Raw genomic sequence first — 14,991 nt, 5'->3', positions numbered from 1 at the left:
TAACTAGCTCTTATAATTTAAATTACCTGCTTTTATTAATCCACGTTCTGCCATGTGACTTTTTACCTCTTTCTCATTCTGTTTGTCTGTCTTCCTCCGTGTCTTGCTGGTGTCTTCCCACCTCTCTTCTTCCCAGAGTTCCTCTCTCTCCCCGGAAGTCCTGCCTCTTCTCTTCTGCCTAGCTATTGACCATTCAGCTTTTTATTAAACCAATCACAATGCATCTTTACATACTGTAAATAAATATCCTGTAACAAATGACAGTGTATTGTTCAATAAAAAGTAAGAAAGCCCCAAAGAGTAAAAGAGTCACGGGTAGAAGAACTAGCTGTACTGGTGGCACAAAAATTCCGATCTTGCTGGAGAGCTCACGTCCATAGTTCACTGGGTGGCAATAAGTCACTGGTTCACTTCAGCAAAATGCTTGGAACTCTGTTTTCTGAAATTTACTTTAAAGAAAAGAAAATCCTCTAAGGCAAGGGTTTTCAATCTTAATAACACTGCAACCCAGCTATAAGATTATTTATAACTATAATTTTGCTACTGTAATAATCATAATGTAAATATCTGATATGCAGGGTAGCTAACATGTGATTCCTGTGAAAGGGTCATTCGACAGCCCACAGGTTGAGAACCATTCCTTTACAGCTTCTCTGTTCCTGGAGAAGTATCTCACACCAGGCTGGTAGTAGAGAACTTCCTGGGCCTCTGTGAGATCAAGCTGGCACCTGTGCTTTATAACAGTCCACAGCCCAGATAACTTGTGTTATCCATGGTAGGAGCCTTGTACCAGCAAGGCATGTATGCTTCAGGAGACTGTCAAGAAAAGGACACTAAAACCCAGCAAAGACATTTTGCCTCCTGTAATGTCTCCCTATTTCCTTCTGTAATCAAAGTTTAATATCATATCTGCTGACAAAGAAATTTTAAAGGGCACAGATATGCTTGCATAAGTAGGCCAAGAGGTTAAGTTGGAGCTGAGAGTCAGAAATCTGTGATTGCGTGAAATGGAAAAACATACAAGATGCAGGAGATACCATATGCAAGAGGTCTGGAGTTGGGAAAGAGCTCAGTGTTTTGGAAGAATGAAAGAAAGCCAGGCAACGTGGAGGAGAGCTGACAGGACATCTAGACATCTAGTCATTTAGAACACACGACTCCCTCTTAGCCACAGGGATGGCCTCCAAAGTCACTGTGTGAGCCCCGCATTGGCCATGGCTGTTAACTCTCCTCTGACCCTTCATTTCAATATTTAATGACCGCTGATTTTTCATGTCATCCTAGTGAACCAAAGGGGGCATCAATTTATATGAACCTAAATCCAAATAGTATCTCTGCCCTTTTACTGTATGACAACCAGAAAGTGAATTAAAACTTCTAGGCCTCAGGTTCTTCATTTATAAAATGAGGGTTAAGATAAGTATCTACTCAGTGAGTTGCTATGAAGATTAAATTAATGAATTGATGAAAGGTGCCAGTGTATTTCCCAATATATAGTAACACTGTGTAGGAATGAATAAATGGTATTTAACTCGTGGTCGATTTCAGACACAACCTATGGGGGTCATATCTTCTCTTGTTATGTTCCATGGCTTACAAGTTCTGTTCTTAAAAGAGTACAGCCAAGGAGATGGATTCTCAGTAAAGTAAGACCTTTTTTCTCACTGGAGTCAGCAATGCTTCTTTAGATCCATAATCGGTTCTTCTTGTGCCCACCAACATCTAAAAATTTCACTACTTCCCTTCATGCCATGGGTTTAGCAATGAAAAAGAAGTGATTTGATGTTTGCAATAGCTTGGCTAAATCTCAGCAGAATGTAAGAGGAAAAATACAAAGTCTGGAAAGCATGGCCCATGTGAGTCTGTTTATTGTTATTAAAACAACAGAATGCTAGACAGTGCGAGCATTAACGGTTATCGGACTTACAGATAGAGGAGTGTGGGAGGGGGGAGCACATGAGTGTGCTGAGAAAAGAGCAGCAGGTGCTGTTCTGTCTTGTTCCTCTTGACTGTGGCAATAGGCATGAGACTACGGGCTCAAATTTCACAGAGCTAAATGCACATGCAAACTGCTGACACACGAAGTTGGCAAAAACCTGCCAAATGTCCCCGGATTATATCAGTGTCGGTTTCCTGGCCGAGATATGCTAATATAGTTTTGCAATATCCTTCTTTGCAAAGGAATGGATATGATGAGATTTTTCCTATTTCTTCTAAACACACACAAATCTACAGCTATTAAAAATAGCTTAACTACACAAAACAGCAAAACATTGACACTCCCCTGGTATAAGGCATCATTTGAAATAGGTCTTGACAGATAAGCAGAAGTGGAGTGTTAAGAGGAACTTAAGTCAGCAAAACAATACAGGGAAGTTAAGTGAAGAATATATTTAAGGAAAAAGCTGGGACTGAGTTTAGTGGAGGTCTAGGAAACAGATAGGGAAGTACTATGACGTATAATGAGGAAAGAACATAAACTTGAGAGGCAGAAAGTGATGGCTTCGGAGTACAGGAAAATCCATTCTCCCAACCTTGGTGATCTGATGTGACACTGGGTCACTCTGTCCTACTAGGACATCATTTGTCACCATCCTCTCAGCAGCTGAATGTCTGAAAATCCCAATCTTCAGTCAACCACTAGATTGGAAACCTTCCTAACAATCTAGATGGCAAGGAAACAGAGTATGGCTTGTGAGACCAACAGTTGTTCAGCATTCTGAGAAGCTAATTGTTAAATACAAACTAGAAGTTGTGCAGGAAGGTGATCACAACAATTGTTGAAGAGTTAGGTCCAGAGGGTAGGGAAGAGACATATGTCTGTGGAAAAGTTCATAAGGAAACATTTAAATGGCTGATATAGAGCTAATAATAGAAAGAACGGGGTTATCCCAGATGCCTTCTGAATCATCAGTAATTTGGAAATCAATAAACCCTAAAATCATATCAAGAGTTGATCACAGAATAACTTTTGAAAGATAATGAACATTTGACTTAGAAATTTTGTTCTCCTTAAAAATTTATAACTGCCTACCTTCCAAGCTCCTTAAAAATGTGCCTGGCAGAGTAGCTCAAAGACAAAGGAAAAACTTATAATCTAGGTTCTTTCTCCATAAGTAGCTAACTTTCAGTTCCACTATTCTTATCTTGTAAGTCTTACAAAAGATATGCTAGGATGTACATAACTGGATGATGCTTTTCCTAGCCCTGGAGTTTGCTGCAGAACTTGCTCATTATCAATTCATCACCTTTGATTGACATTTGAATCAAAGAAGAGTTCCTTGATAAAATAGAGCCAAATACTTGACAGTCTCTGATTATGCCTTTGTTTTATCTGTTTACTTCCCCAAATGCCATTAAAGTTTAATGCAGAGTGTTCCTAATCACTTCTTTTGCCTTCATGCTGTCTTTCCTCACTTGGTGGTATGGACCAATATAGGGACCTCCTGATTGCCCTTGCATTTGTTTAGTGCAGAGTTTACACACATTTTCAAATATCAAAATCTATTGATGCCATCTTCCCTTCTATCACTTCTCCCATGCCATTGTTTCTCAGTTCCCGAAGACCATGTTGCATCTCCTCTGACCCTGTCTAGGGGAGTTAGTCATCTCTGGTTAAATTTAAACTCCTTAAGGAGTATTGAGTTCTGACATCAGCACTCTTTCAAGTTTTCTAAACACCAAAACTCTCTGAGATAGCTTGTAAAACCACTTTTCCTCCCTCTATCAATAAGCATGACTATAATTTTTTAGACCTTTCTGAAGTAAACAGTAAACTTTGTGATAAGAAAGAACAAGTCTAGATAAAAAGTAAAAGTACCAGCAATATATTGCAAAAACCCTCTCTACAGGCACTCACATGGTACACATGCAAGCATGAAGGCAAAACACTCATATATATATATATATATATATGAATGAAATATATATGAAGAATAATATATACATATATATGTATGTATGTATATATATATATATATATATATATATATATTATTCTTTAAAAGGCAGAGCACTGGGGAATTAGATCAGCCTGAAGGGCTCTTTCTGCTATGTACTGGGCTTCCGTTTTTAGCACCCACATGGTCCTCCCAATCATCTCTACTTACAGTTCCAGGGGATTCAGTGTCCTCTTCAGGCCTTCACAAGCACCAGAAATGTATACAGCACACACACATACATGTGGGCAAAACACTAATACATATAGTTTTGTCATTTTAATTTTTATTTTTTGAAATTATAACATAATCACATAATTTTCTTTCCTCTCTCCAAACCCTCCCATATACCCCCTTTCTTTCAAAGTCACGGCCTTCATTGTCATTAATTGTTGGTGTTGGTGTTGTTGTTGTTGGTGGTGGTGGTGTGTGTATGTGTGCTTCTAAAAACAACCTGCTCAGTCTATTTCTCTCGCTCTCAGCACTCCTAAACTGACTCTGGTTTTCTTGTGTAGGGTGAGGTCTCAGGGGCTTTCCTGCACCGCATTATCATGTCCACTGGTGCTGCCTTTGTTCAGGTCATATTTAAGCCGTCATGTTGGTGAGACTTTAGGGGTGTAGTTTCTGACATTCAAGGGAGACACAGTGTCACAGCACACCTCCTCTCTCTGGCCCTTACCCCCTATTCCATGATCCCCGAGCTTCAGGTGCAAGAGTTGTGTTGTGGATGCATCAGCTGGAACTGGGCTCCACAGCTCTGCTTCTGTTGCAATGGTCTCTGTCTGTTGCAATGAGAAGTTTCATTGATGAAGGATGATGATTACATTTATCTGTGGGTATAAGGACAGAAATTTATAATATAATTAAGGATTATGATGGTTTAACAAAGTGGCAATTGCAGGTTCTCCTCCAGGATCCATGGATTAACTATTCCTGAGCAGTCTGCTAAGTTTCTGTCATGCTGAGCAGGTCTTAGGTCCAATTAAAAAGCTATTGGTAACCAACAAGTTATGTGTGCCTCTATTGCACACAGTGTTACCATCCCATGCTGGTCATTACTGTGGTTCACAGGCATCAGCGCTGGGTAGGGCTGTTGGTTGCTTCTCTTCTTTGGAAGCTTGCAGGACACCTTCTGGTACCCTGAAAGCCAGTCCTTAGGCAGGTCATTTCCAGCTTTATCCTTTAAAGGCCTACCTCCTCCAGATAGACCCTGCTTCTAACAACCTGTTAGCTATGATCTCAGCGCATTCATCCCTGTATGAAGTCAGTGCTATCAGTTCAGCTACTTTTCCATAGTGCCACCTAGTGCACCAAACCGTGAACATGTGAGTCTTGTGGAGGGGCATCTTATATACATATGGCAGCAGTTATTTAGACTTACTATGGATTTACCATTTTAATTTTTCAGAGACTATAAGTTATAAAAAGTAAACTTATAATATCGATGCATTCATGAGTAGAAAAGCCAGTTGCAAAGCCTGTGTCTATTAGGAGGTGAGTGTCCATGATGTGTAAGGAATTCTGTTGTCGTGAAATGCCTGTTGCTGCAGGCAGCAAGCGCCTTCGAAAGTCAACTTAAATATGAAAAGTTTATTTTGGTTTATGATTTCAGACGGCTCACTCCATGGTTACTCGGTTCCATCGATCTGGGTTTGTAATGTTATTTATAATGGACTAAAATCAGAAACAACCTGAATGCTTTTGAGTTGATTAATGAAATCTGGCTTAATCATACTCTAGAACATTACATAAGAAGGAATACTGTTGCTGTGCATGCTAGAAAACAGACTCGGACAATCATTATGTATGACAGAATTTAGACAGAGAAGACAAGCTACCTGATTGTATTTTTGCTAAATGCCCAATTTATATAAATCCAGAGACAAGGCATAACTAATGCTCGCTTGTGTTGGGGTAGGTGGGAATCTGGAGAGATTCCTCAAGAGCAGACGCATCTTTCTGAGGTGATGAGAAAGTGGTGAGCTGAAACTGTATTTACCTGTGACTTTCCTAAAACTGGTGGAAATCAATACTTGGATGAATTGCAAGGTGTGTGAGTAATACTTCAATAAAACACTGTCCAAGTTGATTCCATAGCAATTCCTACTCACAAATTCAGAGGCTGTGCACAGAACAGATGTGTTAGATGGGTATTGAGTAAGTTTTAGAAAATGCAGTCTCCCCTCCCCTCTCTCTCTCTCTCTCTCTCTCTCTCTCTCTCTCTCTCTCTCTCACACACACACACACACACAAACACACACACACACACACACACACACACACACGGGTGTGAATTTATTTAAATGCAGCCCTGAATGAAAAAATAAATAAAACAACCTTGAGAAGCTGGTGGAGGAAAGATTTTGAAACTCTTTCTATGTCAGAGAAGGATAGATTGATAGAGGCCTTGGAGAGATCTGAAACAGATCTTAGACAGAGACAAGATAAAGCTTCTGGCAGACACACAGGTAGTACACAGGAAAGATTTGGAGGTATAAGTATAGAGAGGGAGGCTGGTGGGAAAACAGAGTATAAGGCTCGAACAATGATATTAGCATGTGTGGAAGAGAAAGTAGGCATGCTCAGGTAAATATATAAAAGTAAAAATAAGCAATCACTAACGTAGCATAAAGCTAACACCCCAGAACATTTCTGCCGATGAAAAAAATCCATCATTTAATCTATTAAACTTCCTGATTATGTAATTTTATGTTAATTTTGGAGATGAGAAATTATTTTAGCATACTTGGGCCAGGCACAAGTCTCAGTAGTTTTTATTTGTGTCACCAATACAATGAGAAAATGAATATATCATAAAATATAGTGTCAGCAGCCTGAATAAATACACTTACCTTTCTTATACTTGATCCAGAAATCACTCTCCTTTGCCTTTATTGCCTACAATAACATAATCAGCTCTGACTAATGCAATTTAATTTCCCGGCTTTAAAACAACTTATGCTCTGTTAAGTGGTTTGAAGCCTGTCATTTCCAGCCATACACCCTAGCCCTCAGGAATGGGAACACTACAGTCTCAAATCTGCGTCTATGCCCTTATCTCTCCACTCCCAGCTTCTTTCCCCAGGATTTCCTAACAACTGCTCCCAGCTTTCCACTGCACCCCGGGGACTCTTGCTCTTGTGTCCATCAGTACCTCATTTCCTCCAACTGTCTACATCACTGCAAACTTGACAGTTCTTTTGTGGTTCCTCTTCTCAAGGTCAGGCTTCCCTGATGCTCCTCTCACCCCATCTACCAATCTCTGGATCCTCCTCTCACCCTAGGTAAAGACACTGAATATCTGTCTCTGCTTTAACCTTCTAACCTCACTCTAGATCCTGCCACCAGTGTAACATAACCGGACATCAGGGTACACCAGAAAATGTCTCGCTCCCCGAAAGGGAATCTCTGACTTTATTGCACACATCCTTTGCATGTTTCTCACAGTTACTGACCATTACCCTTTAGTTCCCTCCTGCATTTTGTCTTTCTTTATGTCGCCTGGGACACTTGTTCATTTGAACAAGCACTGCAATTACCAGCCGACTTTTCACCCTACAAAACCCTGCCTTCCATCCCTGGCCACTTGTCTCTTGAGAGTCATCCACTCCCCTGATGTCAGTTGTCTTTCAGTGTCTACTCAAAGGAAAGGCTCAGAATTTTTCTTTCAACCGGTAAACCCTTGCTGGAGTCATAACTGACAGAACCACAAGAAAATAAATTGTTGTAAGCGATTAAAAGTAGCTGCTCATCACCACAGTGGAAAAGAAATAATCTCCTTTCCTGGTTTGCTTCTGAACTGGACAGATCTATCTCTATAAGTGAAGACTTAGACCCCAGAGTCTCACTTAGGGCTAGGCTGGGAACTTGGTTCAGTCACAGAGCACTTGCCTAGTACATACGGGTCCTGGGTTCAATACCCAGTAACCTCCAAAATACTCCAGTGTTAGATTCTCTTCTAATAATCCAACTTCTAATCCTTTCTGCTAATTCTTAAGAGGATTGGTCAGAAACTGCTAATATCTAAACCAGTGGTTCTCAAACTTCCTAATGCTCTGACCCTTTAATACAGTTCCTCATGTTGTGGTGACCCCAGTCATAAAAATATTTTCCTTACTACTTTATAGCTATAATGAGGCTACTGCTATAATTGTAATGTAAGCATCTGGTTTTCGATGGTCTTAGGAGACCCCATGAAAGGGCAATTGGACTCCTAAAGGGGTGGCGACCCTCAGGTTGAGAACCACTGATATAAAGTCTAGTCCGCTTTTTCATTCCTGTTAGCCTTCCCAGCACTGTCTACTACAATCTCTGTGCTAATAGAAATGGCCTGTACTTGTAAATTACCAAAAGTTAATATTCTATGTGACTATCTACATTTAGCATTTTTTGCTTAATTTTTTGTACTGTTGTTTGGTAATTTTTTTTTAAACAAGTGAACTTCACACATAATAAGCAATGCATGTTCATCACTCCTGCTCCTCTTTCTATGTATGACACCTCCCGTCTGAAATTCATGATCTCCTCTTTAATTGTTACACACACACACACATACACACACACAAATATACACATACACCCATATGTACACGTGCATATTCAACCTAGGGAATCTGTTTAATGGGGTCTGTATGTACTTGTGTCCAGGGATTACCCCTTGAAACTGAAAAACCTGTGGGGAAGCTCTTCCCTGGAGAACTTGATTCTTCATCTCATGAGCCATTGGCCACCTGTAGCTCTTCGTTGAGGTGTGTGGCCTGCTCATATCACAGAGGACAAGAAGCAGAGAGAAAGACGGGGAGATCTGAGTCATGATTCAAATCCCCAGAATATGACCTACTTCTTCCAGCTATGTCCCATCTCCTAATGTTTCCAGAACTTCTCAAAATAGCATCGCAAGCTGAGGACAAACCTATTAATGCATGATCCTTTTTGGGTGACTCATCATATTCAAACCATTACATGATCCGAGAAGAAAAAAACAAGGCTTCCAAATATGCTGGATGAATAACTCCACCCAGTACACAGGCACCTAGACCTCTTGTCCCTCTCAACACCTGCCACTTATCTGAGCTCTCCAAGACTTTGGGGATGGGGGAGTCACGGTAGGAAGGAGATGATAACTCCATCTCTGCATTCCAGCTCTTCAATAAAACTTGTTTCCATCTTACCACTTCTTTGTAAATGCTGGCTGTCAAGCAGCCAGACCTCTGTCCAGTAACATTCCTGGCAATGAGGCACGCTAGTGACCAAATCCTTAACACATGGTCTTTGAGGGATATTGAAGATCCACAGCATAACAAAGGTTATCCTATTGTTCCTTCCCATGCACTGATAGAGAAAGGGAATATTAATGTGCAATATGGAGCAGAGCTAATCTCCTGAAATTATTCCTGGGTTCCGAGGTTAAAAATAAAGCAGGTAGCCAAGCGGTGGAGGCACACACCTTTAATCCCAGCACTTGGGAGGCAGAGACAGATGGATCTCTGCGAGTCTGAGGCTAGTCTGGTCTACAGAGTGAGTTCCAGGACAGGCTCCAAAATTACAGAGAAACCCTGTCTCAAAAAAACAAACAAACAAAAAAAACCAAAACAGAAAAACAAACAAAAAAACTAAAACAACAAAGCAAGTAAAAGTTGGTAACCAAATAGTATCTATATTGCTGTGGCCAGGACACCCCCCGCCCCCCACACACAATGCCTACCTTCTTAATGAGGAAATCAGAGTTCTCTTTTGGGTTCTTTTTTTTTTTTTTTTTTTTTTTTTTTTTTTTTTTTTTTTTTTTGGTTTTTCGAGACAGGGTTTCTCTGTGGCTTTGGAGTCTGTCCTGGAACTAGCTCTTGTAGACCAGGCTGGTCTCGAACTCACAGAGATCCGCCTGCCTCTGCCTCCCGAGTGCTGGGATTAAAGGCGTGCGCCACCACCGCCCGGCTCTTTTGGGTTCTTAATATCATTGATAAAATAGTTTAAGAACAGACCAGAAGAATCAGTTTATTAGAGTTTGAATAATAATAAAAAATAAATAACAGGCAAACTGGAAATGTTGGCAGCTGGTAGGATGAGTGAAATGAAAAAAAGAAAATCATGCCAAGAAAAGGAAATCATGCCTTCTGAGTTAGGCTTCACAAAGAGATCCATCTGTCTCTGCCTCCCAAGTGCTGAACAGCAATGGAAACCATCAAGCACCTGCATGATGGAGAGGGAGGGAGGCTTCAGAGCAAGCACAAAAAAGTCCTGAGTGTAGAAATTAGGGTTAGGCTTTGGGCTGGGGTTTGAAAAAAAGGTAGAAGGAAAAATCAGAGTTATTTTGTGTTCGTTGTTCCCCTTTGTTTAGAATGAAGAGAGGCAGACATGCTGAGCACCAGTACAGGCTGAAGGTGCTGTGGGCAGCTGCAGCTGAGGAGAGGCTTCTGGGAGGGCTAAACACATTATCTCATTAAGGGCTGATTAGTTCTCCTGTCTTCTAGCTAGGTGGTTTACAAGCCCAGCTGAATTAATGCTTAGAGAAGAAGACAACAGTATATAATGGTCTAACTTTTGTTTTTATTGTTTTTATTGCGCTATATATTTTTCTCAACTCTCCTCCCTTCCTCCCCTTTTCCCTTTTACCCTCTCCCATGGTTCCCATGCTCCCAATTTACTCAGGAGATCTTGTCCTTTTCTACTTCCCATGTAGATTAGATCCATGTATGTCTCCCTTAGGGTTCTCATTGTTGTCAAGGTTCTCTGGGATTGTGAATTGTAGGCTGGTTTTTCTTTGTTTTATGTCTAAAAGCCACTTATAAGTGAGTACATATGTTATTTGTCTTTCTGGATCTGGATTACTTCACACAATATGATGTTTTCTAGATCCACCCATTTGCCTGCAAATTTCAAGATGTCATTAATTTTTTCTGCTGTGTAGTACTCCATTGTGTAAATGTACCACATTTTCCTTATCCATTCTTCAGTCGAGAGTCATTTAGGTTGTTTCCAGGTTCTGTCTATGACAAACAATGCTGCTATGAACATAATTGAGCTCATGTCCTTATGGTATGATTGTGCATCCTTTGGGTATATACCCAAAAGTGGTATTTCTGGGTCTTGAGGTAGGTTGTTTCCTAATTCTTTGAGAAATTGCCATACTGATATTCAAAGTGGCTGTATCAGTTTGCACTCCCACCAGCAATAGAAGAGTGTTCCTTTTACCTCCCATCCTCTCCAGCATAAGTTGTCATCAGTGCTTTTGCTCTTGGCCATTCTTACAGGTGTTAGATGGAATCTCAGCGTTGTTTTGATTTGCATTTCTCTGATGGCTAAGGATAATGAGCATTTCCTGAAGTGTCTTTCAGTCATTTAGCTTCCTCTGTTGAGAGTTCTCTGTTCAGGTCTGTACCCCATTTTTTTATTCGATTATTGGTTCTTTTGATGGCCAATTTCTTGAATTCTTTATATAATGTGGAGATCAACCCCTCTGTCTGATGTGGGGTTGGTGAAGATTTTTTTCCCATTCTGTAGAGTGATGTTTTGTCTTGTTGACCATGAATGATCTAACTTTTGGAGTGGATCAGAATGCTGTATCTCTAGCTAGGGCTGGAAACAGAATCCATTCCTTCAACCAGGAAGTCCTTTCTCTTAATGGCCCTCAATAGAGCCCTGATATCGCAATCCTTTTATACAGTATTTGTAAATCCTAAGAAGGGTTACTTGTGGAGTTTACCTTTCTAGTATTACAAGGGAAACAGGAGGTGGTCTACAAAGCCAACCATATCTCTAGAACTTGTTTTTGTATAATTCAAATGCATACTTCTTGAAGAGCAGTTCTGTTGTATGGTAGACAGCAGAGAAGACTGCTCGGACATGGGTTTAAGCCAATGGAAAGTCTTTATTAGCTGGCCAGTGACTACATTAGATGTTTGGGATCCCAGTGTTGCCCTGAGCCTTTCTCAGGGTGAGCTTTTACACATAAAATCCATATTCTGGGTTAACATCCTTCAGTTAACAAGAATAGTTAGCCAGAGTAGAATCACAGAAGTCAAGAGGGAAGAGTATTACATTTAGAGACCTTCCCATAACTATGAACTTGATGGAGCTGGTCTTTGTTTTCATTTTGGCAAATGGTGCTGTCTACTTGCTGAGTTTTACAGCCTGAATGGTACTTTCATCATGGAGTCGGTTGTGCTAAGGTCTGGGGTTCTACTAAGGTCTGCAGCCCTGTTACAGTTCCTCATTTCCCTCCCATTGCACTTCTGGAAAGAAGTATTTGCTGCATTTCACAGAATTTGACTATTCTGTAACCTAACATACTTGGAATTTTGCTATTATATATGGTATAAATCTATAATATATATATATATATACACATATATAATTATAGTATTTGTCCTCTTTTGAGAAATACTTTTTTCTCTCAATGCTAGCTAACTCACCAAAAGCCAATATTTATAAAGCTCCCCAGCCTTTAATATCCCACATTTTGTAAAACTTTTGTTTCCACAAAGCCCTGCTTCCCCTACCCCCACCCCCCACAACTCCTGGAACCTGATGGTCTGGAGTTGCCTACTCTACCCCCTTTCCTTTGCAGCAATGCTTTTTTAAGTATCTAACTATATATGCAAATCATTATTTATCCATCCATACAGAAGTGAATATTTAGGGTGTACCTATATATTGACTGCTGCATATAATACTATAATAAACATGAAAGTGCAAATATCTTTTATGACTGTTTTTGAAAATGTGTGTGTGAGTGTGTTTGCGTGTGTATATACACCACAGTAAATGTGTGGCAGTCAAAAGACAACTTGGTGGAGTTGATTCTCTCCTTTCATCATGTGGGCGTGAACTCAGTTCAGCAGGCTTGTTGGCAAGAGCCTCTATACACTTTGTCCCCAAATACTTCTCTTTGAAAGAAGTGTGTATTTAGAACTCTTATATCAAAGCTATATATCTAGTGATCTAAAAGTTATGTTTAAGCATTTAAGAAACTATTCAGTTTAGTTTTTACCTCTCCCCTCATTTTTAGATGTCCCTTTTCTGTTTTTAGAAATACAGTTGTTTTTGTTATATAATAGAATTTGAATCCTGACTGTTATGTTTATCTTAAACATTTCTGCACACATTTTTTACTTTTTTATGTGGCAAAATAGGGTCTCAGGACTCCAATACTCATAAGTGACTCTGACCTGGATTATACTGGGCAGCTATCGTAATATATATGGAACATGATATGGAAATAAATACAGGTCATTAGAACACCTTGGCAGCAGTCTTTGAAATGTGTTGCTGTAGGCATTAATAGTTGTCTTGGAACATAACCAGTGGGGCGTGGTTGCCAAACTCCACCTTTGCTTTTACTTCTTTCCTCATGAAAAAGAGTAGGGTCAGTTATGTTTTTTCAAACCCCATCTAAAGAGGTGAGCTGAGAGGCACAGATTACGGCTCATGGCTTATGTTAGGATAGAGAAAAGGGCAACTCAAATCAGCAAAACCGAAATATGCTGAGCATCTGCTCTAAATTCAGTGTTAACCCCATGACACAATGAACAACAAATATAAAAATCAACAATGACATTCTTGAAAAGATCATAATCCAGGTGACAAAAGGCCCTGAGAGCATGGGGTAAAGGATTTTTATTTACTTATTTACTTATTTAGGAAGTGAACTCTGGTATAATTAGTTAAGATTCATGGAGGAGTGGTATGTGATGTTGGTCCTAAGGGAGAGCAGGAGCTTGCTCAGTTGATAAAGGAAACGCATTAGTAAAGATTCCATGTCATAAGGTCTCTGTTATGGGCAAGAAGCAGAAAAGCTGATTTAGTTAAAGCCATTGTGTTCAAAGATATATATAGTAAGAGTGATCCTTTCAAATAAATTTATACAGAACCCCAACATATAAGATGATAATTTGCAGAATAAATTTATGACATTATTTTAATTGAAGAACATTTTCATGTTGTAAATAGAACCATTAAAAATAACAAATCTGATAATTATTGCAACTTTTGGTTTATATCCAGTGGCTTAATAGTACTATCTTTGTGTTCGGCTATATAATATCAAGAAAGTTCTGATCATACTACAGCTTGCCCTAGACTCTTAGTACCTGCTTTAAGTAAAAATCTGACAAACTTGAAGCACGAAACAGAAAATATTCCCTTCATTAGTCAACAGCTACATATATCAGTGCTCCGTGTTGCTATATATAAATGTCAAATAAGAAGCAGTCACATTGAAATAAGCCTCTGAAACTATAGACAGTGCATTATCATAGTCTTTTAAAATCTTTTTATTGATTCTTTGTGAATTTCACATCATGTACCCCAATTCCACTCATCTCCCTGTCCCTCCATATCTGCCTTCTGCCCTTGCAACTTTCCCCCACTCTAGAAAACAAAACAATAAAAGATTTTAAAAAAATCTCACCACAGTAGCTGTGGTGTGTCCCCTTGTGTCAGACAGTACACCCCTTTTCCCAAACAGCTTTACTTGCAAATGTTCATCGTGATGAATTATTGCTCTGGCTTGAGGCATCTGGCTTCTGACACTATCAGTTCTGGATCCTGCTGGGATGGGACTTTTCTCAGATATCCTGTCGTTGTTCTGTGTCATGGAGATCCTGCTGCTTTGGATCTGCAGGTCCGGTCCTTCCATGCACTCCAGCAGGTCATAGATAGGGTAGATGTTGGGGTTGGCCAACTCAAAGCTCTGGATCTGGGCCTGAGTGGTAGCTGACTTGGTCAGCGGGCCCGTTCTTCTGCAACGGTGCCAACAAGGTCAGCTTTTCTGTTTTGTCTAGGTGAGGGGTGGGGCCCGCTCTCCTGCCTGTGGCAGCTGGCAAGGGGTGAGACAGGATTCATCCAGAGTTTCCCCGTGCTATAACCAGCAAAGGGTGGGGAGGGGGCAACTCTCTCACACCACCATGGTAAGGGGTGGAGCCAGCTCTCCCACATCCATGCCACCAGGGCCAGCTCCTCCACACTGCCCAGGAGGGGGTAGAAGCACCTCTCCAGCTATCAAGTCCTCAAGGCTTGATATGTCCATGCCACCAGGGCCAGCTCTACTATGATGCCC

Source organism: Arvicola amphibius, chromosome 3 (assembly GCF_903992535.2).
Source record: "Arvicola amphibius chromosome 3, mArvAmp1.2, whole genome shotgun sequence".
Lineage (NCBI taxonomy): Eukaryota > Metazoa > Chordata > Mammalia > Rodentia > Cricetidae > Arvicola > Arvicola amphibius.
This window is presented reverse-complemented; position numbering follows the sequence as displayed.